General features: G+C 37.4%; 1 protein-coding gene across 1 annotated transcript in view; it reads left to right on the top strand.

Annotated features, from left to right (window-relative positions):
* Positions 1 to 25,724, top strand: part of DIPK2B (divergent protein kinase domain 2B) — a 52,164-nt gene that overhangs the window by 22,292 nt on the left and 4,148 nt on the right. The gene's annotated exons all lie outside the window — the stretch shown is intronic.

Raw genomic sequence — 25,724 nt, 5'->3', positions numbered from 1 at the left:
GACACCTGTGTTAAATCATGTCTATGCTCCGAGAGTTAAATGGACACCAACATTGTTTTTAATCAAATTTATTTATTTTATTTTATTGTTTAAATTTATATATCACCCTACTCCCGAAGGACTCAGGGTGGTGAACAGCCAAAAGATAAAACACACATAATACAAAATTTAAAAACAATATAAAAGCCCATTAAATAATTTGGCCCAAACAATTTAAAACACCCCTATTAGTTTAAAACAAATTTAAAATTAACAATTGAAAAGGAGGTTAGGCCAGGCCAGCCTGTTGAAATAAAAAGATCTTGAGGGCATGCGTAAGTGCGTAAGTCCGGGATCCTCCGTATCTCTGGGGGGAGCTCGTTCCAGATGGCAGGTGCCCCCACAGAGAAGGCTCTCCCCCTGGGGGCCACCAGTCGACACTGTTTGGCTGACGGCACCCTGAGGAGCCCCTCTCTATGGGAGCGTACTGGCCGGTGAGAGGCTACTGGTGGCAGAAAGCGGTCTCATAAGTACCCCGGTCCTAAGCCATGGAGCGCTCTAAAGGTGGTAACCAAGACGTTGAAGCGCACCTGGAAGACCACCGGGAGCCAGTGCAGCTCACACAGGAGAGGTGTTACATGGGAACGCCACAAATAGATGGATTTGTGCTTAAATCTGCTCTAGCTAATGTACAAGTCATTTTCTATAGCAGGGTTCTCAACCTTTTCTTCACCACAGACCCCTTCAAATACCTTTTGTGGCCATGGACCCCCAAGACTTCATTAAAGATTTAAATCATAACATTTCTTCAAGCTTGCATGGACTCCCTGTGACAATATTGCAGCCCCCCAGGAGACTGCGGACCACAGATAGATAACCACTGTTCTACTCTATTCATATTCTACAACAGGGGTCCCCAACCCCCGATCTGCAGTCTGGTACTGGGCTGTGGCCCATTGTGAACTGGGCCATGCAAGCAGTGTGCAAGTGTGCAAGTGTGCAAAGCTCCATTTGTGCAAGCAGAATGTGAAACCATTCCCTCTCCCCCCTGCTGCCACTGCTGCTGGTCCACAGAGCCAGAAAGGCTGGGGACCACTGTTCGACAACCATGCATGATTTCTTTTTTTTTTTTTTTTTTTTAATTTTAAACAAACTTTATTCATATTTAAAAAAAAGACATTTAAAACAATTATAAGAAAAACTGAACAAGTTTTTCTTAATCAAACACACAAATTACAAGTACATATACTATACATATATAGTGCTCAATTTCCTCTATCAACTACTTTCTAATGTTATATATACATATATATATATACACACAGTGACTATATTTCCTTCTATATCTCTCTGACAGTGCAGTTGTTTATTTACATTGATTTCTCCTAACTTTCATCTCTAAGCATTCCCTCTCTCTGACTTATCCACTGGTACCAGCTATTCCATATTTTAAAATAATTTGAATCTTCCTTATCCTGTAATTTTAGGGTTAATTTATCCATCTCTGCGCATACATAGATTTTCTGTATTACTTCCTGATCAGTTGGCAAACGGTCAATTTTCCAGAGTTGTGCCAATGCTAATCTTGCCGCTGTTATAATATGGAGTATTAGGTATTTTATGTCCTTCCTAATATTTTTATTGATCATGCCGAGTAAAAAGACTTCAGGTGTTAATTCAATTTCGTGATTTGTTATTTCTATTATCCATGTTTTTATTTTGTTCCAATATTTTTTGATTTTTGGGCAAAGCCACCAAGCATGGTAAAAAGTTCCCTGTGCTTTTTTACATTTCCAGCAAACCGGGTTCACATTTGGATACATTTTTGCTAACCTTGCGGGTGGCAGATACCATCGGTACCACATTTTATAATGATTTTCTTTGTATGGTACCGATTTTGTCATTCTATAATTATCTTCCCAAGCTCTTTCCCAATCTTCTAATTGTATATTATGCCCTATGTTCCTCGCCCAGGCTACCATCTGCCCTTTGACCAACTCTTCTGCCAGATCGAATTCGAGTAAATATTTGTAAATTTTTGAGATTAGCTTCCCTTCTTTTGATTCTAATAGTTTGTCTAATTGATTTTGTTTTAAATCTATTCCTTCTTTCTCTTGGTCTTTTCTGTATCTTACTTTTATTTGCGAGTAGGGCCACCAATCTATTTCCATTCCTTGTTCTTTAAGCTCTTCCCTAGTTTTCAAATTCCCCTGAACATCTACTATTTCCCTATATTTTAGAATCTTTTGTTTTGATAATATGTTGGGGTGAGTTATTGCTTCTATAGACGATAGCCAGCCAGGAATTTTCATGTAGTGTTTTTGTTTAATTTGTAGCCATGTGTTAATTAAGGATCTCCTGATTGTATGGTTGTTAAAATGTTTATATATTTTATTTCCTGAACTCCATATAAAGGCGTGCCATCCTTTCATTAAATCATGCCCTTCTAAATTTAGCAATCTTTGATTATCTAAGGTTATCCAATCTTTAATCCATAATAAACTGGCAGCCTTGTAATATTTATCCCATGCCGGGAGTCCAAATCCACCTCTACTTTTATCATCTTGTAGTATATTCAATTTTATTCTTGATTTCTTCCCTTCCCACACAAATTTTTTAGTTATTTTATCCAAATTATCAAAGAATTTCTTATCTAATTTTATTGGAATTGTTTGGAATAGATAAAGGAGTCTTGGCAGTATGTTTGATTTTATTGCTGCTATTTTCCCCAATAAAGACAATTTTAGTTTCCCCCATTTTTCTAAATCTTCCTTTATTTTCTGGACTAAAGTATCATAATTGTCTTCTTTTATTGTTGTCGTTTTGGCCGTCAAATTTATCCCTAAGTATTTAATTTTTTTTACTGTCTGCAGACCGGATTCTTTTACTAATTTCTCTACTTGTTTTATTGTCATGTTTTTTGTTATCATTTTTGTCTTTTCTTTATTAATTTTTAAACCTGCTACCTTTCCAAATTTTTCAATCTCTTTTATTAATTTTGGGGTTGTTTCTAATGGGTTTTCTACGAAAAAAACAAGGTCGTCTGCAAATGCTTGGACCTTATAATCCTCTCTCTTGATCTTTAATCCTTGAATTTCTTTATTTGCTCTAATTCTGATTAATAAATTTTCCAATGTTAAAATGAATAGTAAAGGGGAAAGTGGACATCCCTGCCTTACTCCTTTATCTATTCCAAAGAATTTTGTTGGGTCACCATTCACCAAAACACATGCTTTCTGATTCTGATATATCGATGTTATCATTTTAGTAAATTTTTCTCCAAAATTCATACTTTTAATTTGTTGCTTCATAAATTGCCAGTTAACTTGGTCAAAGGCTTTTTGTGCATCCAGAAAGATCAGTGCTACCTGTCTCTCTGGATGCACCTCATAATATTCTAGAACATCCAATACTATTCTTAAATTGTTTTTTATCTGCCTTGTAGGCAGAAAACCATTTTGATCCTGGTGTATTTTATTTTGTAATATTATTTTCATCCTATTGGCAATTATACTCATGAAAGCTTTATAATCAGTGTTCAACAAAGAAATCGGCCTATAATTTTTTATTAGTGTGGTATCTGTCCCCTCTTTAGATATTAAGGAAATGTATGCTTCTTTCCATGTGTTGGGTAGCTTTGCCTCCATTAGGGCCTCATTGTATATTTCTAACAGTATTCCATTTAATGAGTCTCCAAATGTCTTATAGAATTCTATTGGTAAACCGTCTGTCCCCGGGGTTTTATTATTTTTTTGCCTCTTCAGTGCCTCTTTTAGCTCCCCCATCGTAATCTCCTTATCTAATAATTCTCTTTCTTCCTCTGTTAGTATTTGCAATCCCTCCCCTTTTAAATAGTATTCAATTTCCTCCTCTGTTACTATATCCTTTTCATACAGTTTTTGATAATATTGGACTATTATGTCCTTTTTTTCCTCTAGGGCCCATTGAATCCTTCCCTCATCATCTCGTAATTTCTGAATTGTTCTTTTTTCTCTTTCCTTCCTCAGCCTATACGCCAGCCATCTCCCTGGTTTGTTTGCGTTTTCAAAGTAATTTTGTCTTGTATATTTCAATGCTGTTACATATTTCCCCTGCTCTAATATGTTTAGGTTATGTTTTGCTGTTAACCAATTTAACCTTATTTTTTCATCCCCTGGGTTTCTTTGCAATTTACATTCCCAATTTTGAATTTCTTCTAATAATTTGTTATATTCTTTCTCTCTCTCTTTTCTCCGTTTTACATTATATGATATCGTGAGGCCTCTTATATATGCTTTGGTTGTATCCCATAGGTTTTGTAGGGAAGTGTGTTGCTTTGTGTTATCCTTATAAAACCATTCTAACTCCTTTTCTATATAATTCTTATATTCTTTTTCTTGCAGAACCTGTGTGTTCATAGTCCATCTATTCTTCTTTCTCTGCTGACCTCTCCACTTCATCATTATCGGGTTGTGGTCAGCCCAATTATTTGGTAAAATCTCTACTTCTTCTATCTCCATTATTAACATCTTAGTTACCCAAATCATATCCAACCTTGACCATGATTTATGCGGATTCGAATAATATGTATAATTTCTTGCTTCGGGATTAAGATATCTCCAGCTATCTACCATATCTAACTCTTCCACCATATCCATAAAGGTTTTAGGTAATACATTTTTTTTATTTTTGTTTTGTTGACCACATTCATAATCTTTTCTTACATCTAATATAGCATTAAAATCCCCAATCAGACAGACATTCTCCATTTTTTGTTCTATAATTTTCTCATGCACTTTTTTGTAGAATTCTAATTGTTGACTATTTGGGGCATATATTACTACCAATAATATCTTTTTGAGCTCAAGATTTAGTTCTACCATGACTATCCTACCTTCTGTATCTACATACCTCATATTACTGTCTATTCCTTCTTTGATATATACCACCACTCCTCTTTTTTTTTCTTCTGCCAATGAAACGTATTCTTTACCTAATTTTTTATATTGTATATATTTGATATCCTGTTTTCTTATATGTACCTCCTGGAGGTACACAATGTCTGATTTTTGTTTCAAAATTTTTTTGTAAATTTGGTGTCGTTTGGATGGTGAATTGAGTCCATTAACATTTACAGATAGTATTTTTAAAGTCCGTTCCATTTTTTTTTTTTTTTATTAACTTTCCTGTTGTTTCTTCTTTATTTCTTCCTGTTCCTTTTTTTTGCCTCTTGTCTGTACTCCTTCCTCTTCCTGGGTCTCTCCTTCATCTGCTTTCCCTCCTTGTTGTGGTGTTCTTTCCCGATCTCTCTTCTGTTTTCCTTTGATATATCGTCCTTCCTCTTCTTTATTACCATTTGTTACTTCAGCCCCCATCATTTGGTCATATAATTCTTTTGCTTTGCTGTGCATGATTTCATGGCTCTTGCCTAGAAATGGAAATTATTAAATTGTCTGAGACCAGGCAAACTATTATCAAAGGGTCAAGGAGTCTTTTTTTTTTAAAAAATAAATTTTTATTAGAGTATAAATATTAAAAAAAAAAACATAACATGACATACACACAACAAACATTTATACAACATATAAACAAAAAGAAATTATGTTTCCTTCTTAAGCATTATTTCAAAGTGACATTCTGCTTGTTATATATTTCTTCACCCCTCCTTAGTGTAATGACATTTTCTATACTGGTAATAGTTCCCCTCTAGGTTTTTTGTTTATTTCTAATTTTTAACCAATTATACCATTTATTCCATATTTTATAGTAATCTGATTATTCTCTTTCTTGTATTTCTTTGGTTAACCTATCCATTTCAGCGCATTCTAGAATTTTTTCTATTAAATCTGTTTTGTTTGGCCTTTTTTTTTTATTATTGAAAAGTTTTACAAAGAAAATTCCCCCCCAATATTCCCCCCACCCTTTTCCCTCTCCACCACCCCCACATCCCTTCCCCCCTTCCCCCCCTAGACTTCCCAGAGCAAAATACAGGGTATTTCAATTAACAAACATAAACTAAATTAGCCTAACTATTCTTAAACTACCTAATCCCCCCCTGAAACCTTAACTCCACTATGGATAACATAATACTTCTAAAATAAAGTTTAACATTCATTCATAAGCTATTTGATATTTTCTTGTCTGATACTTATTTTGAATATAATCAATCCATCTTCTCCATTCCGATATGTATCTTTCTTGTGTATAGTTCTTCAGATATGCTGAAATTTTCGCCATTTCCGCTAAGTTCGCTACTTTAATGTCCATTCTTCAATAGTAGGCAAAGAGTCCTTCTTCCAATATTGCGCTACCAACAGCCTAGCTGCTGATATTAAGTTCAAGATCAGTTTAGTCTCTAATACTGTACAATCCGTCGTTATACCCAATAAAAACAATTGAGGAGTAAATTTCAACCTTCTTTTCAAAATGTTCTGCATCACCCACCAAATTTTTATCCAAAATGCCTTGATTTTCTTACAAGTCCACCATATATGATAATAAGTTGCATCATCACATTCACATCTCCAACGTTTAGGTTGTAAATTCGGGTACATACATGATAATTTTTTAGGATCTAAGTGCCATCTGTAAAACATTTTATAAAAATTCTCTCTCAAATTTTGTGCTTTCGTAAATTTAACATTTCTAACCCAAATCTTTTCCCATGTTTCCATCATCACAGGTTCCTGAAAGTTTTGTGCCCATTTTATCATACAATCCTTAACCAATTCCGTTTCTGAATCTATTTCCAATAAAGCGTTATACAACCATTTAATATGCATCTGACTTTGATCTCTAATCTGCTTTACCAGGTTTTCCTCATTTTGCATGACACCAATTTTTTGATCTTCCCTCCATCTAGCTGAAACCAAGTATAAATTATCCCTTCTTCTTTCAATACATTTAAAGATTTCAATTGCAATTTACCCCTTTCCATAAAAAGAAGCTCTTTATAGATAATCACCTCCATTTTTTGTTCTATACTTATATTTTCTATTGCATGTCTGGGATTTGCCCATATAGGTATCTTGTAGTTTAGCTTATATTGATATTTTTTCTAAACTCTCAGCAATGCATTTCTAAGTATATGACCCTTAAACACTTTATCCACTTTTTTTTCATATAACAAATAAGAATGCCATCCATATAACAAATCATAACCTTCCATATTTAACATTCTCTCTTCAGTTAAATTAAACCAATCACTAATTTGTGATAAAACAGCTGCTTCATAGTACAATCTTAAATTGGGCATTTTAAGACCTCCTCTCTCACGTACATCCTGTATAATTTTCAGTTTCACTCTTGGTTTCTTCCCGCCCCAAATAAAGGTATTAACCCCTTTTTGGCACTCCCTCAAGTTTCCATCTCTCTTAAGCACTGATATCATTTGAAACAAAAATAAGAACCTAAGTAATACATTTATTTTTATTACTGCTATCCTTCCCAGTAGAGATAATTGTAGCTTTTTCCAATTTTCCATTTCTTTCTGCACTTTTTGCCAAAGAACTTCATAATTGTTTTTAAATAATTTTGTATTTGAAGCTGCAATATATACTCCTAGATATTTAACCTTTTTAACTATTTCAAACCCCGTTATCCTTCCTAAATCCTCTCTTTGAGATATGGATATATTTTTAGTTATTATCTTTGTCTTGTGTTGATTTACTTTAAATCCGGACACCTTACCATATTGACCTATTATGTCCAACATATGTGGAGCCGATTCTATAGGTTGAGATAAAGTAACAACCAAGTCATCTGCAAACGCTCTTAATCTGTAATCTTGCTGTCTAATTACAATCCCTTTTATTTTATCAGAGTCACGTATCTTATTCAACAAAACTTCTAAAATTAAAATAAACAACAATGGAGACAAAGGACAGCCCTGCCTTGTACCTTTCTCAATTTTAAAAATATCTGTTAAACCTCCATTAACTATTATTTGTGCTGTTTGCTCCTGATATATTGCTCTAATTGATTGTGTAAAATACTCTCCAAAATGCATTTTTTCTATTATCTTAAACAAAAATTGCCAATTCAATCGATCAAACGCCTTCTCTGCATCCAGAAATATAAATGCTGCAGAGACCTGGTTGTTTTTTTTCAAATATTCCAATAAATTTACAATTTGTCTAGCATTATATTTCATTTGCCTCCCTTTTATAAAACCTGATTGGTCATTATGAATTGTTTGTTGCATAACTGGCATTAACCTATTCGCTAATATCTTGGCAAAAACTTTGTAGTCAGTGTTCAAAATTGATATTGGCCTAAAGTTTTCAGGTTTGGTACAATTTTGATCTTCCTTCAGGATCAGTGACACAAAAGCCATTCTCCAAGGAGGTGGAATTGAATTTTACAAAATAATGCTCTAAGCGGTTCTACCATTTCAGACTGTAAATTCTTGTAATAAACAGCTGTTAATCCATCTGTTCCCGGAGCTTTACCTGTTTTTAACTGTTTAATTGCTGCAATAATCTCCTCAGAGGTTATTGGCTGATTCAGCCCTTCCCTCTGTTCTAATGTTAATTCAGGAATATTCTCTTCCTTTAGGTATCTATCTATATCTATACCTTGTATTGAATCACTAGCATATAACTTTGTATAAAATTCTAAGAAAGCCTTTTTGATCATATTCTGTTGATAAACTTCCTTACCTCTAAATTTTATCTTACCAATAACTCGTGATTTCTGTTTTTTCCTCAACACATAGGCCAACCACCTGCCTGGTTTATTAGCATTACAAAATGTATTGTGTTTAGCATATTGTAAACTAGTTGCCACTTGAGCAGCTATTAACATATTAAATTGCTCTCGTAGTATATTTATTGTTTCTTTTACTTTCTTATCTCCTGGATTAATTATAAGTAATTGTTCTTTCTTTTTTATTTCCTCCTCTATCTCTTTCCGCTTCTTTTGTTGTTTTGATCTATGTTTATTATTCATATATATAAAAGTTCCCCTCATATAAGCCTTACTTGCATCCCAAACCATTTTCATAGAAGTACCCTTATGCATATTATTGGCAAAAAAATTCTTTCATTTGTTTTTTAAGCTCATTCACATTTTCTTCATATCTAAATAAATTTTCATTTAGCCTCCAAGACCTCCTTTCTCCCCTCTCCTGTTCCAGTTCCACCCAAACTGGACTATGATCAGTTAGAGTTCTTGGACATATCTTCGTCTTCTTCACCCTAGAAATAAAATCATTTGTAATTAGTATGAAATCAATCCTAGAAAAGGATTGATGTCTATCAGAAAAAAAAGGAAAGTCTCTCTCCTCAACATTGCGTTCTCTCCAAATATCTCTCAATTCCATATCTTCCATCATATCAAAAAAGGATTTAGGTAATTTCGCACGTGTTGAAATCTTTGATAAAGTTTTTTTATCTTTCTGTGTATCTATTACTCCATTCCAATCACCCATTAAGATAAAAGATTTATAGTCCCATTGTATTATTTTAGTGTGTAAAAATTTATAAAACTTATCTTGTTGTTGATTTGGAGCATATATTCCAATTAAAAGCATTTTTCCAGTCTGAGTTAATAATTCAATTGCAATATATCTTCCTTGAATATCTGCTTCAATTAAATTAGCTGATAATCCTTTCTTTACATATATAACTAGCCCATTTTTCTTCTCTGGTGCTGATGCCACAAAGTGTGTACCTAATCTTGAATTTATCAAATATTTTTGGTCTGATAATCTAATATGTGTTTCTTGCAGACAAATAACATCATTCTTAAATTGTTTCAAATAATGAAAAACTTTCTTTCTTTTTTGTGGTGAATTTAAACCATTAACATTCCAAGATAGGAATTTAGTTGCCATCTTTGGCCTTTCGAAGCTGTAAGAGCATCAGCTGAACATCCTCCTCCACCTTACTCTTCGGCCTAGCCCCCCCCACTCCTTCTGTTTTTTGAGCTTCTTGAGGTAAATCTTGAAGTTCTTGCACTTTTAGTTGTTGTTCTTGACGTTTATAAGTTGCTCGGGTCAGTCGTTGTTCTCTTGGCTCTTCCTTCTTAAGTGGTTCCAGAGTTGGGGGTGGGGCCCCAAGATCCAAATCTTCTTCCATGGTGGTTCCTCTAGCTGCAACTTCAGCATAAGTTTGTATCTGCTTTCCATCTTTTTCTTGTTGTAACATCTCCATTTTCTTTCTACCCCCTCCTGGTGAGGGTGGATGTCCAGCCTTTAAAACATTAACATAAAAATCTTTTGCCTTCCAAACTGTGTTTAACTGGTATCTTTCTCCACTATAATTCACTATTAGTCCAGTTGGCACATCCCATCTGTACTGCACTTGTTGATTTCTCAGTTCATTTACCAAAAAGCCAAAATCCTTTCTGCTTCTTAGCATTTTTGGAGGGATCTCTTTCAGAACCACCACTTCTTGTCCAGCCACTTGAACCTTGTCCTTGTAGGAAGCTTGTAAAATGTCGTTTCTGATCCTCCTGGTTGTAAAATAAATCACCACATCTCTTGGCAACTGCCTTTGTCTTGCCACCCAAGAATTAACCCTGTAGATTTTATCAATTCGACTTGCCACATCATCTGGACTTTCTTTGATTAGCCCTGCAATTGCTTCTGCACAAATGTCCTTTAAGTTTTCCCAGCTATTTTCTTTTAACCCTCTCAGTCTCAAAGCAAATTCCATAGATCTGTATTGTAACATTACCAGTTCATCATCTACCTTCTCTGTTTTAGTCATAATGTCTCCTACTTTGTTTTCCAGGTTCAGATTAGCTTCAGTAATTTCTTCCACTCTCTCTTCCACCTGGATAATAAGTTTTGACAATCCTGAGACTGCAAAAACAATATCATCTCTTATTTCATCATGCTTTACTTCAACAACTTCTTTAATTGACTTTATATCCTCCTCAAATTTCTTTAATTTCCCTTCCATAATTACTGTTAGGTTATTCATAGCTGCAGCTTGGTTATTCATGGCTTCCTTTATAAATTCTTTGAGTTCATTAAAAGAAGCCTCCTGACTCTGTGTATCAGCCGGAAGTTGTGCTTTCTGTGTCACTACTGACACTACTGGAGAACTCCCTCCGCCCCTAGGAGCTCCTGGCTTAACTTGTTTAGAAGCCATATTTTTTTTTAAAAAAATCTTTTTTCCTTTCACTGCCACAAAATCCCTTGAACAATTTTCAAAAGCTTGTAATTTATAGTCTATGATTTATCCAGCAAAATAGTCTTTTTCCCACAAGCTCTCAATTCCCAGCAGCTTTAATCCACTCTCAAAGTGCAAAGTTCTCAATAAACACTTTCGTTTCTGACTTTCACTTTCACACCCATAACAAAGGCGCCATCTTCAGCCTCCAGCTCAAAGAGATTCAATTAGAAACAATGTAAATCCAGAGTTAAGCACAGTTACTTTTAAAGCTTGTTCTCCTGTTTCCGCTCTGCCTGCGCTTGTATTCAATCAGATTCACTTTTGACAGCAGGATCGGATGCGGCGTCTGGCTCTGTTTAAAACAGAGTTGTCCCGGATCGGGAGTTTCTTAGTGGGCTGACCGAGGAGCTCTCACCCTCCAAGCCTCTGGAATCCTTCCAGAGGACTTTCAGGGAGCTCTACTCACACCCACCGGCTCTCCTCTCCTTCTTCTCCTGATGGAGAGGTTTTTAAGCCATCAGACAGCTGATTAGCGCTGTCAAGGCGGCTTTTATGAGATCGCGGGGCTGGCGGTCTGAAGAGACCGTCAACGACGCCTGCGGTGCCAACCGGAAGTCTGTTTGGCATTTTTTCTTGCTTCCAATATTTTGCATATATTATTCTTGCAGCTGTTAGTATGTGAATTGTGAGATATTTAATATCTTTAGGGTATGGTTTATTAAAAATTCCTAGTAAAAACGTTTTTGGTTCTTTATCTATCTGTGTTTCTGTTATTTGTTCCGACCATTTTTTGATGTTAGACCAAAATCTCTTTGCTGCCGGGCATGTCCACCATAAATGATAGAAGGTTCCTTATGTCTTCTTACACTTCCAGCAAGTTGGACTATTTTTGCCAGTCTGGTTGGAGACATGTGCCACCTATAAAACATTTTCAGTTGGTTTTCCTTGTACGCCACTGCTCTTGTTAGTTTTATATTTACTTGCCAAAACTTTTCCCATTTTTCCAAATTAATTGTATGTTTGATGTTTTGAGCCCATTTAATCATCGTTTCCTTGACTGTCTCTTCTTCCATTTTATAGTGTAAAAGAAATTTGTAAATTCTACTAATTAGTTTGTTTTCTGAATCTAATATAATTTTGTCTATTTCTTGTTTTTGTTTATGAATTTCATATATTTTTATGTGTTCTCTATATTTAGATTATATTTGGGTATAAGTCCACCAATCTATTTCCCTATCTAAGTCTGTCTCTAATTGTTGTTTTGTCTTCAATTTACCTTGACAATCAATTAAATCTTTATATCTAATTATTTTCGTCTTATCTGTTAGATTTGGGTGTCTAATTCAGTGGTCCCCAACCTTTTTATCGCCGCGGACCAATCAGCCTTTGATAATTTTACCGTGGCCCGCTGAGCGCGCGCAGGGGTGGGGGCTTTGGGCCACACGTGCGTACCTGCGCGGGGCTCTCTTCCCTGGAGCCTTTGCGCATGGCCCAGGAGCTTTTGCGCATGGCCCAGGAGCTTTTGCGCACGGCCCAGGAGCCTTTGCGCTGCAGCGTTCATGTCCTCCGGCCGCTGCGCGGCCCGGTGCCAGGTACTCCACGGCCCGGCACCGGTCCGCAGACCGGGGGTTGGGGACCACTGGTCTAATTGATTCTACCAGTGATAACCAACTTGGTATTTTCATATAGTGCTGTTTTTTAATTTTAAGCCAAATTTGTAGTAATGAATTTCTTATTGTGTGTCTTTTAAAGTATGAGTGTGTTTTGTATCTTTCATCCCACATAAAGGAATGCCAGCCAATTTGAAGTTCGTGTCCCTCAATTGTTAAAATTCTAGGATTTTTTAATTCTATCCAGTCTTTGACCCAAGACAATACTGCTGCTTGATAATATTTCTCCCAATCTGGAAGTGCAACTCCTCCTCTATCTTTTGTGTCCTGAAGCAGCTTAAATTTTATTCGTGGCCTTTTCCCTTGCCATATGAATTTAGATGTCATTTTATTCAAATTTTCAAAGAAAGATTTATCTATTTTTATTGGAGTAACCTGAAACAGGTATAAAAATTTAGACAGTATAGTCATTTTAATGGCCGAAATTCTTCCTAGAAATGAGATGTGTAAGTTTTTCTATTTTTCTAAATCCTTTCTTGTTTGTTCTATTAGTTTATCATAATTATTCTCTTTTATTGCTGAAGTTCTTATGGACAACCAGATTCCTAAGTATTTTATTTTATTTAATTCATTGTTTGGATTTGTATACTATCTGTTAATTCTTTTTCTTGATTTTTCATAAGATTTTTTACAATTAATTTCGATTTGCTTTTATTGATTTTTGGTCCGGCCACTTCTCTGAATTCTTCTATTTTTTTAAACAAATTTGGTATAGATTCCATACGGTTTTCTGTTATAAACACTAAGTCATCAGCAAAGGCCTGAACTTTGTATTCTTCTTTATTAATCTTTAAACCTTCAATTCCTTGATCTTCTCTAATTTTTTTCAGAAGAGTTTCCAATGATAGTATGTACAATAAAGGAGAGAGTGGGCAGCCTTGTCTTGACTCCTTTTGTTATGTTAAATTTATCTGTTATGTCGTCGTTCATAATTGCTGTTTGGTTAGTATAAATTTCTTCTATGATTTTTCCAAGTTTTTCCCCAATTTGCATACTTTGTAATTGTCTGATCATAAATTTCCAATTTTGGTTATCAAAAGCTTTTTGAGCGTCAAGGAAAACCAACAAAGCCTGTTTCTCCAAATGTGATTCGTAATATTCTAAAGTATTAAGTATTATTCTCATGTTATTTTTTATTTAGTGTCCTGGCAGAAATCCCTTTTGATCTGCATGTATATATGTACTTAGTACTAATTTAATTCTTTTGGCCAGAATTGCTGCAAATATTTTGTAATCGGTGTTCAGTAATGAGATAGGTCTATAATTTTGAATTTGCTGGAGATCTGTATCTTCTTTTGGTATAATTGTGATTATTGCTTCTGTCCATGTCTTTGGAATTTTGGCTTTCTCCATGGCTTCGTTATATAACATCAACATATTTTCTCCCAGGCCTTCTTGTTGCATTGTTTTATATATTTCCACCGGTAGCCCATCGGGTCCCGGTGTTTTGTTATTTTTTTGCTTTTTCAGTACTTCACCTAATTCTAATTTAGTTATTGGCCTATTGGCCTCTTTGATCTTCTCTAATTTTTGGCATGTCAGATTTTTCTATATATTGTTTTATCTTTTCTTCTTCTACTTCTTCTTGTTTATATAAATTCGCATAAAATTTCTTTTTTTAATTTTTTTTTATTATTATATTTTTATTGTTAAAGAATAACAGAAAGAGAAAAAAAAACAATACAAAAATCAATAGTAAGGAAAGAAAAAAATTTTTTCCCCCAACGTGCTATACAAATGGAAAGGAAGTTTTAGGAAATTAAAGTCTTCAATTCTTCCAGAAATCTCTTTGATAAGGTACTGGTGCCGGTTCATCCAATCTCCCAAGTGCAAAGTCCACAAATGGTTGCCAAGTGTTCCAAAAAACATTTTCTTTGTATATACCACTTCTAATTTTAATATCACAAGTCAATTTATCATTTAATGCAAATTTCCATGTTTCATTATACCATTCTTCTAATTTTAAGTCAACATTTAATTTCCAATATCTAGCAATTATAATTCTCCCCATTATAACCAAAATCCTCACCAATTCTCTTTCTCCAGTTGTTAATGTTGTTTCATTCAATATTAATAATAATATGGTTTCCAATTTCAATTTGACCCTCTTCTTAATCATTTCAAATATTTCATTTTCTATCCTAGACCAAAAAAGTTCAACCCCATTACATTTACACCACATATGAGCATATGTCCCGAGTTCCACTTTACATCTCCAACACATTTTACCCACTTTATTATCCGTTTGAAAAAGTCTTATTGGGGTCAAATACCACTTCCAAATAACTTTATAATTATGTTCTTTAATCCTTATTGATAATGTCCTCATTATTCTACTAACCCAGTTCATATTCCAATTTTGATTAGAAATTTCAATACCCAGTTCTTTTACCCAATTCTCTTTCATTACCCTTTGTGAATTATTATCAAAGTTAATAATTTTATAAATTTTACTAACTAATCCCTTTGGCCCAATTTCATCTTTTATTATTCGAGATGTCAAATTTTCAAATTCCGTTTCCTTTCTACCCTCATCATTCCTTTCTTTACATTTCCTATTCCATTTATTCATTTGAATTCTTTCAAACCAATTAATGTTTAATTTTCCATAAATTTCCTCTTTCCTCATTTCATTTTCTATAAATTTCAACCTTTCACTAATTGTTTCCACTTTCTCTTCTATTATAATCCTCTCTCTGTTACTATTTAATTTCATTGGGCAATTCTCTTTCAGTTTACCTAAATACAATACGTCTGGTATTAATTTTTTTGCTACTCTATCCCAATTTTTAGTCAAACTATTTAACCAATAATTACAAATGTTAACCTTACCTTTAAAATTTTCCAAAAACCATTTGTAACCAAACTTCTTTATTTCCTTCATTTCCAAACTACCCCAAAGTTCAACATCTCCTTTTAAATTTTTTACTACTGTTCTTATATTAAATGCTCTATAATAGTTTAATAATTTTGGAATTCCTAAACCACCTTGTTTTTGGTTCTGATACCACATTTTCTTAATCAATCTTGGTTTTTTATCCCCATTACAAAATTTATCTAATTTTTTTTGATATACTTCAATGTCCTTCTCAGTTAAAAAAATCGGAAGCATCTCGAATAAAAAATTAAATTTAGGAAGTAACATCATTTTACATAAAGCTACTCTACCAAACCAAGATAACTTTAGTTTTTTATATTTCCCAATTTTCTCTTCAATTTCTTTTATTACTATGTCATAATTTAGTTTCTTTAAATTTTTAATTTTAAGTGAAAGTATAATACCTAAATATCTTAAATTATCCTTTATCCTAATTCCAAATTGATTTTGTAATTTTTCTAATTTGTTTTCCCTATCAATTTCCATTAATAATTTTGATTTTGCCCAATTTACTTTCAAACCAGTTATATCTTCAAATTCTTCCAAATGTATTTGAACTCTTTTTATATCATTTGTAATATTATTTAAAATGACAAGAGTGTCATCTGCATATAAATTAACTTTGATGCCTTTATAACCTATTAATTCTGAATCCTCTTCAATCAAAGTTGTTAAAATTTCCATTGCTAATAAAAATAGGGTCGGAGACAGAGGACAACCCTGTCTCGTCCCTGCTTCCAATTTTATATCTTGTGTAAATATACCATTTACCTTCACTCTTGCCGTACCCCTCTGGTACAATTTGGAAATAATATGAATAAATTTATTACCAAATCCTAATGCAGAAATCATTTCTTTTATAGTATCCCATTGTATAGAATCAAAGGCTTTAAAAATATCCAAGGCAAGAATACCTATCTTATCACCATTATTCTCAGCAATATCAATAACATTTAATACTCTTCTAACTAAATCACACATATAACGCCCTTTAACAAAACCTACTTGATTGTGGTTTATATATTTATCTATAAATTTTTTCAATCTATTTGCTACAATTGCAGTAAATATCTTAGCATCTTGGTTAATCAGGGAAATGGGCCGATAGGATTCAATCTTTTCTAAATCTTTACCTGGTTTCGGGATTAAGGATATAATTGTTCTATTCCAGGACATGGGAATATCACCTCCATGTAATATCTTATTATACAATTTCTGTAGTTTGGGGATCAAACTTTCTTTAAACTCTTTATAAAATTCTGCTGGTAACCCATCCTCACCTGGAGATTTTCCAAGTTTTAGCTTCTGAATCACAGCTTTAATTTTCTCAAAGGTAATATCCTTTTCCATTTTTTCTTTATATTTATTATCAATTTTCTTCTGACCATATTTTTCTAAGAAATTTTTTAATTTACAATTATCAATTTCTTTTTTAAGATATAATTCTTGAAAAAACTTTTTAACAATTTCACATTTCTCTAATTTTTTATAACATCTCTTACCTTTTTCATCTATTAGGACACCTATTTCTCTTTTTTCTTTTTTATCTTTCGCCATTCTTGCTAATAATTTTGAATTTCTGTTACCATATTCAAAAAATTCTCTTTTTAAATAGCAAAGTCGCATAAAATTTCTTAATGATTTCTTTTTTGGCCTCTCTATTATATTGGATTTCCCCTTTATCATCTCTCAATTGATGTACCATTCTTTTATTCCTTTCTTTCTTCAATTTGTAGGCTAACCATCTGCCTGTTTTGTTTGCATATTCAAAATAATTTTGTTTTGCCATTTTTATTTTTTGGGCTAATTCCTTTTGGTTTATCAGATTCAGTTTATGTTTACTTATTTTCCATTCTTCTTTTATTGTTTTATCCTGGGGTTCTTTCTGCAATTTTTGTTCTATTTTTTTTAGGTCTTTCTCTAATTTGTCTAATTGTTGTTTCTTCTCTTTATTTTTCTTCCCTGTATATGCAATTACCAGGCCCCTTATATATGCTTTTAGAGTATCCCATGTATTTTGGAAGGAAGTTTCCTCTTTTTTATTTATCTGAAAGAATATTTTTATTTCATTTTCTAACATCAAATTAAATTCTTTTTCTTTACATATTCTTTGATTCATCATCCATCTCCTGAACCTCCTTTCCCCTTTCCAGTTTATGAATAGTGGATTATGATGTGCCCATTGGTTTATGCCTATCTTGATTTTTTCTACTGCTGTTTTGATATTTGGGGTCATCCAGGCCATGTCCAGTCTTGACCACGAGAAAAAATTCTTTTGGAAGTATATCCTTTTTCTTTTGTTTGTTTTTTTTATCAGTTTTGTAATCCTTGTTTGCATTTACTATTCCATTATAATCCTCTATTAAACAGATATCTTCATATTCTAATTCTGCTAATTTTATATGTAGATCCTTAAAGAATTCCTGTTGTTTTTGCTTAGGTGCATATATCACTACTATTAACATTTTTTCCCTTCCTATTCCTAATTCTACCATCATCACACTACCTTCCTCAGCAGCATAGACTAACTTAGATTGTATTTTTTTTCTTTTATGTAAATCGCTACTCCTTTTTTCTTTTTTTGGGTCAGGGATGTGTATAATCTTTCTAGTTTGGGGTTTTCTAGAATTTTCTGATGCTGTTTTTGGATGTGTACTTCTTGCAGACATATCACATCTGCTTCTAGTTTTCGTAGTTTTGTAAATGTTTGGTTCCTTTTCTTTGGAGCATTTAATCCATTAATATTTACCGAAAAGAGTTTGATTGGTTCGTCCATTGCCTATTGTATCTGTTTTTTGTGTGTGTCTTTGTTTCCATCCGTGTCTTTGCCTTTGCACCTTCTCTTTCCTCCCTTTCTTTTTCTTGCCTCTTTCTTATTTCTTTTTCTCGGTTCGTTTCTGTTTGCTCTTCTTCTTGACTTCTACTGTCAGTTTCTTCCTTACTTTCCTGCTCTTCCTCCAGCCTAAAATGTGTGCTATGAAATTCCCTTGCCTTCTCTAGAGTGTCTATTTTATATTTTTTATCTTCTCACGTAATGAAGATCCCTTCTATTGGCAACCATCTGTACATTATTTTATACTTGATCAATAGCGATGTTAAAAACTGGTATTGTTGCCGTAGATTTCTTATTCTTTGGGGTATCTGTTTTAAGATTATGATTTCTTTATCTTCGTGAGTCAATGTTTCTTCTCTGGATTTCCTGTAGACTTCCTCCCGAGTAGATCTTTTTGAAAATTTAACGTGGACTTCTCTTGCCAATCTATGCCTCCTTATATAATTTGTTTGTACACAATAGGTTTCCTCCAGTTGTCCTTTTATTTCCCTTTGGTCTTTTTGAGTCATTCCTGAGATGATCTCCACCATTTTTCCTTCTAAATCCTCATCTTTTTCCTCTGGTATGTTTTGAAAACACAAAAAATATGAAGTCTTTTCCATTTCGAGCATGGCTAATGAATCTGACATTTCTTTATTTAGTTGTAAAGTTTTTTGTTCCATTGCTTCTACTTTTAGTTCTACATGATCTATTTTCGTTTCCACTTTCCTAATTCTCTGTTCATTTTCTACTATAGATTGTTGAATACCCCCAATTTTATCATTCATGATCTTGATGTCCTCCTTAACTTCTCCTATTTCATTTCTAATCTCTGCATGGAAAGTTCTCATTTCTTCCTGATTTTCCGCTATTTTTTCTTGTGTTCTAAGTAGTGATTCCTGAATCGTTTGAAACATATTCTGTATTACATTTGGTGACATTTCCAATTTTTCTTTTTCTTTTTCTACCATGCTATCTATTGTTTTTTGTTGTAGTGGGGAAGCAGTCGTTACTGTCGTGTTTATTATAGGTTTTTTCCCCTGTTTTTGTTATGGTGGATGTTGTAGACATTTTCAATATTTGTGTAAAGTTTTCCCACCTTAACATAAAATTTTAGATTATTTCTTAATATTTTCTTTTTCCCCCACACAATCACTTATTCCCCACACGACTTATTTCTATTATTTCCCAATTACCCCACTTAGTCAGTTAATTTCTATTCACAATACAAATCAATTTACTTATACTTATTTCATCAATCAGTTTTGTTTTCTTAATTTTCTAATTACCAATCTATTCAATCACTCAATTTATCAGTCGATCTGTCTCAAGAGTATAATCAGCTCATTCACTATTTCGTATCAAAATTCCAGTCAATCACTTTAACAGTAATTCCTTATCTTTCTTCTACCACCGCTTATAATTTCACAATATAATTTACATTTATAAGTAAATTATTGCTTATATATAATTCTTTTAAATATTAAACGTATTAGCTTTTAAGTATTAACTTTTAAAAAAAAAATAGTTCAAGAATAGTAGTATTAATAGTAATAGTAGGGTCAAGGAGTCTTAATTGAAGTAAGAGATGTAAGATTTAAACCTTGGGGCTGTTATAAATAGAGGGCTTGACTGTTTGACTTTGCAATAACTGATCTTCATTATCATGTCTTAATATACCCACCCACCCCCAGAAAGCTACTAGTTCTTGAATGTAGATGTACTGAGACATGTATTGATGAACCCTGGATGAAATCCTGACAGCAGACTCAGTTACTACTACTACTCTCAAGAAAGGGAAAATGCACTAAAGAAGATTCACGGCTCTCAGACGGCACACCATCCTTGAATGGAAAACCGTAACCCCATCAAAGGTTATAGACAGTGGTGGGATTCAATTTTTTTAACAACCGGTTCTGTGGGCATGGCTTAGTTGGGGGTGTGGCTTGGTGGTCATGTGACTGGGTGGGTGTGGCTAGCTGGTCATATGACTGGATAGGCGTGGCTAGCTGATCATGTGACCGGGTGGGCGTGCCTATGTGCATAGGGACTATTCAGAGGGCTGAAAAAAGTCATTTCTGACTGATCCTCGCACTTTTGACTGGTCCTCACACTTATGACCATCCTCACATTTATGCTCATTGCGGCATTCTTAACAACCGTGTCAATCATTTCACCACTACTTCTCTTCACCATGGTGACAAGATAGGACGCAAAACATAAAATGTGAGGACAGTTGTAAGTTCAAGGACTGGTCAAAAGTGCAAGGACTGGTCAAAAATAACTTTTTCAGTCCTCTGAGTAGTCCCTATGCTGAAAAAAATGATTTCTGACAGGTCCTCGTACTTTTGACCGGTCATCATTTATGCCATTATTTATCTTCTAGTCCAGAGATCTCCAACTTTGGCAACTTTAACCCTGGCAGACTTCAACTCCCAGAATTCCCCAGCCAGCTATGCTGGCTAGAGAATTCTGGGAGTTGAAGTCCACAAGTCTTAAAGCTGCCAAGTTTGAAGACCTCTGAGCTAGGACTTTGGGGCCAGCCTTTTGGGGAGGGGGTCCCATTCGGAGAGACCCCCTGCCTCTCAGGAAGCATCAGGCCCAGGCAGAGAAAGTTGCCAAGGGTGGAGATCTCTGGACTAGAAGACCTCCAAAGGTCCCTTCCAACTCTGTAATTCTGGTATTGGTAAGCAAGCACAGTTAAGCTGCTTAAATCCTCCAGAGCAGGGGTCCCCAACCTTTTGGACCTCAGGGACCACCAAGTTCATAATTTTAAATTTCGCGGACCACTAATACGGATCCAGCGCACCGTTTGCTGAAGCACCTGGACTCCCAGTGATGGGATAGGGTCCTTCAGGCATTGTCCCCCCTTCTTTCTCTCTCTCTCCCCCATTCTCATTCTCCGTTTCTCTCCCGCCTCTTTCTCTCTCTCCCCCTCTTTCTCTCTCTCTCCCCCCTCTTTCTCTCTCCCCTCCTCTTTCTCTCTTTCTCTCTCCCCCTCTTTCTCTCTCTCTCCCACTTTCTCTCATTCTCTTTCTCTCCCCCTCTCTCTCATTCTTTCTCTCTCCCCCTTTCTCTCTCTCCCACTCTTTCTCTCATTCTCTTTCTCTCCCCCTCTCTCTCATTCTTTCTCTATCCCCCTCTTTCTCTCTCTCCCCCTCTCTCTCCCACTCTTTCCCTCTCATTCTCTTTCTCTCCCCTCTCTTTCTCTCCCTCTCCCCCCTCTCTCTCATTCTCTCTTTCTCTCCCACCTCTTTCTCTCTCTCCCCAACTCTCTCTCTCATTCTCTCTTTCTCTCCCCTTCTCTCTCTCCCCCACTCTTTCTCTTTTTCTCTCTCCCCCACTCTTTCTCTCTCCCCCTCTTTCTTTCTCTCTCTCCCCCTTTCTCTCTCATTCAATTTCTCTCTCCCCCCCTCTTTCTCTTTCTCCCTCTCTCCCCCACTTTCCCCCACTTTCTCTCTCTCATTCTCTTGCAGGGGGCCAACCTGGTGTCTGCAATGGAGAGCAAAATCCAGCTTCTCTCTGATATAAGTGCAGCATCAGGATTCTGCCTTGGTATATTTGCAGCGCAAGGCAGCCCTCGTTTATTTATTTATTTATTATTATTTATTTTATTATATTTCTATACCGCCCTTCTCCTGCGGGACTCAGGGCGGTGTACAGCCAGGATAAAACATAGTATATAAAATTTAAAAAACATTTTAAAAAACAATTAAAAATTTTTGGCCCAAATTTAAAACAACCCAATTAAAACCGAATTTCGATTAAAAACTAAGAGGATGGAATCAAGCCAGCCCAGCTAGATGGAACAAGTGTGTCTTCAGGGCCCGATGAAAAGTCCGGAGGTCTGATATTGTGTGTATCTCAGGGGGCAGGTCATTCCAGAGGGGAGGTGCTGCCACAGAGAAGGTTCACCCCCTGGGGGTCGCCAGCCGGCACTGCCTGGCCGACGGCACCCTGACGAGGCCCTCTCTGTGTGAGCAAACCGGTCAGTGGGAGGCTATCAGCGGCAGAAGGCAGTCTCGCAAATACCCCAGCCCTAAGCCATGGAGCGCTTTAAAGGTGGTCACCAACACCTTGAAGCACACCCGAAAGACCACAGGAAGCCAGTGCAGCTCACGCAGGAGAGGTGTTATATGTGAGCGCCCCGTCGCTCCCATAATCCCCCGCACGGCTGCGTTCTGGATCAACTGCAGCCTCCGGGTGCACCCCAAGGGGAGCCCCATGTAGAGAGCATTGCAGGGGAGAGTCCAGGCGGGAAGTGACGAGTGCTTGAGTGACCGTGCATAGGGAGTCCCGATCCAGAAAGGGACGCAACTGGCGTATCAGGCGAACCTGATAAAAAGCCCCCCTGGCCACGGCCGTCATATGCTCTTCTAAAGACAGCCGTGCGTCCAGGAGGACGCCTAAGTTGCGAGCCCTCTCCGTGGGGGCCAGTGATTCGCTCCCAATAGCCAGCGATGGCATCAGCTGGCTTTATCGGGACGCCGGAAGCCACAGCCACTAGGTCTTGGAAGGGTTGAGTCGGAGCCTGTTTCTCCCTATCCAGGCCCGCACGGCCTCCAGGCACTGGGACATCACTTCAAGGGCATCGTTGGGGTGGCCTGGGGTGGAGATGTACAGCTGAGTGTCGTCAGCGTACTGATGGAACTCCACCCCAAAGCCACGGATGATCTCGCCCAGCGGCTTTACATAAATGTTGAACAGAAGGGGCGAGAGGACTGACCCTTGTGGCACCCCACAAACAAGGCGCCTCGGGGTTGACCGCTGCCCCCCTGTCAACACGGATTGCGACCAGTCAGAGAGGTAGGAGGAGAACCACCGCAGGACGGTGCCCCCCCCCAGCCCCTTCAACCAGTGCAACATGATACCATGGTCGATGGTATCAAAAGCTGCTGAGAGGTTTAACAGGACCAAGATAGAGGAACAACCTCTATCTCGAGCCCTCCAGAGATCATCCACCAACGCGACCAATGCCGTTTCCGTGCTGTACCCAGGCCGGAAACTGGACTGGAGCGGGTCCAGATAGACAGCTTCATCCAGGTACCGGGGAAGCTGCCACGCTACCACACTCTCAACAAGCTTCGCAACGAAGTGAAGGTTGGAGACTGGACGATAGTTAGCCAAAATAGCCGGATCCAGGGAGGGCTTCTTGAGGAGGGGCCTCACCACCGCTTCTTTCAAAGCGGTCGGCAGGACTCCCTCACTCAGAGAAGCATTAACAATCCCCTGGAGCCAGCCTCGTGTAACCTCCCGGGAAGCCAGTACCAACCAGGAGGGACACGGGTCCAATAAACATGTGGTCACGTTCAGCCGTCCCAGGATCCTGTCCACGTCCTCGGGAGCAACAGGATCAAACTCCTCCCAGATAACACTCTCAAGACCTGCCTCAGTCATCCCGTCCGGACTTACCCAGTCAGAGGCCAGACCTTCCCAAATCTGAGCGATCTTGTCATACAGATACTGCACAAAGTCCTCAGCTCGACCCTGCCGACTCGGAGCAGTAAACAGCGTCTGTTTCGGGGAGCAGCCGGATTTTGCTCTCCATTGCTCTCTCGGCCCCCTGCAAGCTCTCATCTCTCAAGAAGCCCAACCAAAGTTTCCCGCACCACTTCAGGAAGCGCTCCTCGAGAGATGAGAGCTTGCAGGGGGCCGAGAGCAATGGAGAGCAAAATCCAGCTGTTCCCCGAACCAGACACTGTTTACTGCTCCGAGTCCCAAGCGGCAGGAGATGAAGGCTGCCTTGTGCTGCAAATATACCAAGGTGGAATCCTGATGCCGCACTTACAGCAGAGAGAAGAAACCGGATTTTGCTCTCCATTGCAGACACCAGATTGTATTGCACCACCTGCAAAAATGCAAAAATTTCCAAATGTAGCCCTGCCCTCTAACAGCCCTCCTGATGTTCAACTGTTGTCTCTCAAGGAGGATACTTGGCCATCTTCATGCTTGAAAGGATTCTACAGTGTAACAGCAGATGTCTCCCACCTTGGCAGCTTTAAGACTTGTGGACTTCAACTCCCAGAATTCTCCACAATTCCCCAGAATGGGCTAGGTGGGAATTGAAGTCCACAGATTGTAAAAGAGCCACAATTGCCCAGCCCTGGGCTAGGATAGACTGAAGCTGCTCGGGTGGGAGGCGGGGCAGGGCGAGGGACAGGTGAGCCAGTAATTTAACAAACGGTTCGGTGTGCTGCGAGGCCAATAAATTGCAAAAAAACACCGAACCGTTTGTTAAATTACTGGCTCGCCCACCCCTCACCCCGCCCTGCCCCCACTATTTATTGTCAAGGGGCGGGGTGAGCCAGCAATTTAACAAACGGTTCGGTCGAACCACCTAGAACCGGCAGAATCCCACCACTGGTTATAGATGACATATCCGCAATGGCCAGAATGTTCCAGAATTACATAATGTAATAATGCAGTATTTTAGCTTCTGTATCTTGACATCAACTGGGAATCAAGTGGGATATGCCACAGATTCTTGCCTGGCCTTGCAAAAAACTTCACCTTTCAAAAGGTAGAAAAAGAAATTAGAGGATTGACTATATTGGACTTGATACTTAATAATGGGGAAAGTAGTTGAAGAAATGGAAATGTTAGGAATTTGGGGAAAGAGTGATCATTTCATCATACAGTGGGCAGGGAGAACTGAAGGCAGCCAGATTAGTGCTCTAAACCAGAGGTCACCAACCAGTGGTCCGTGAGAAAATTTTGTTGGTCCACAGAGAAATTGTTGCATTTCTCTCAAGAAGCCCAGCCAAGGTTTCCTGTGCCACTCGTACTTCAGCACTTTGACTCCCAGAGACAGGATGGGGTCCTTCAGGCAGTTAGCTTGGCCGCCTGTTAGCAGAGAGACGCAGCTGGAGTCAACCCTGGCTTTGCTGTCCATTGCAGACGCTAGATTGGCTCCCTGCAAACTCTCGTCTCTCGAGGAGCGCTTGCTGAAGCGGCACGGGAAACTTCAGCTGGGCTCCTCGAGAGATGACAGTTTGCTGGGGGCCAATCTAGCGTCTGCAATGGACAGCAAAGCCAAGGTTGACTCCAGCTGCTTCTCTCTGCTGTAAGTGCTTCCTGGATGCAGTTTACCACTCCGAGCCCCAAGCGCCCCCTCATCAGTCCCCTGCAGCAGCTCCCCTCCAGCTGGCAGGTCAAGCCCAGTGCCGGCTCTGCCAAGCCGAACTCTTCGTCTACTTCAAGCCATCCTCCTTCAGGGGGACCCCACAAAGCCCTTGCCACCCCTTCTATCCTTCTGCCCCCAGCCAGCCTTTTGGATGAGGTGG

The sequence above is a fragment of the Pituophis catenifer genome, unplaced genomic scaffold, assembly GCF_029215685.1.
Source record: "Pituophis catenifer annectens isolate HBS135680 unplaced genomic scaffold, rPitCat1.0.hap2 SCAF_4, whole genome shotgun sequence".
Taxonomy (NCBI): domain Eukaryota; kingdom Metazoa; phylum Chordata; class Lepidosauria; order Squamata; family Colubridae; genus Pituophis; species Pituophis catenifer.
Note: the sequence above shows the minus strand (reverse complement) of the source record. Positions and strands in the feature narration are given on the sequence as shown.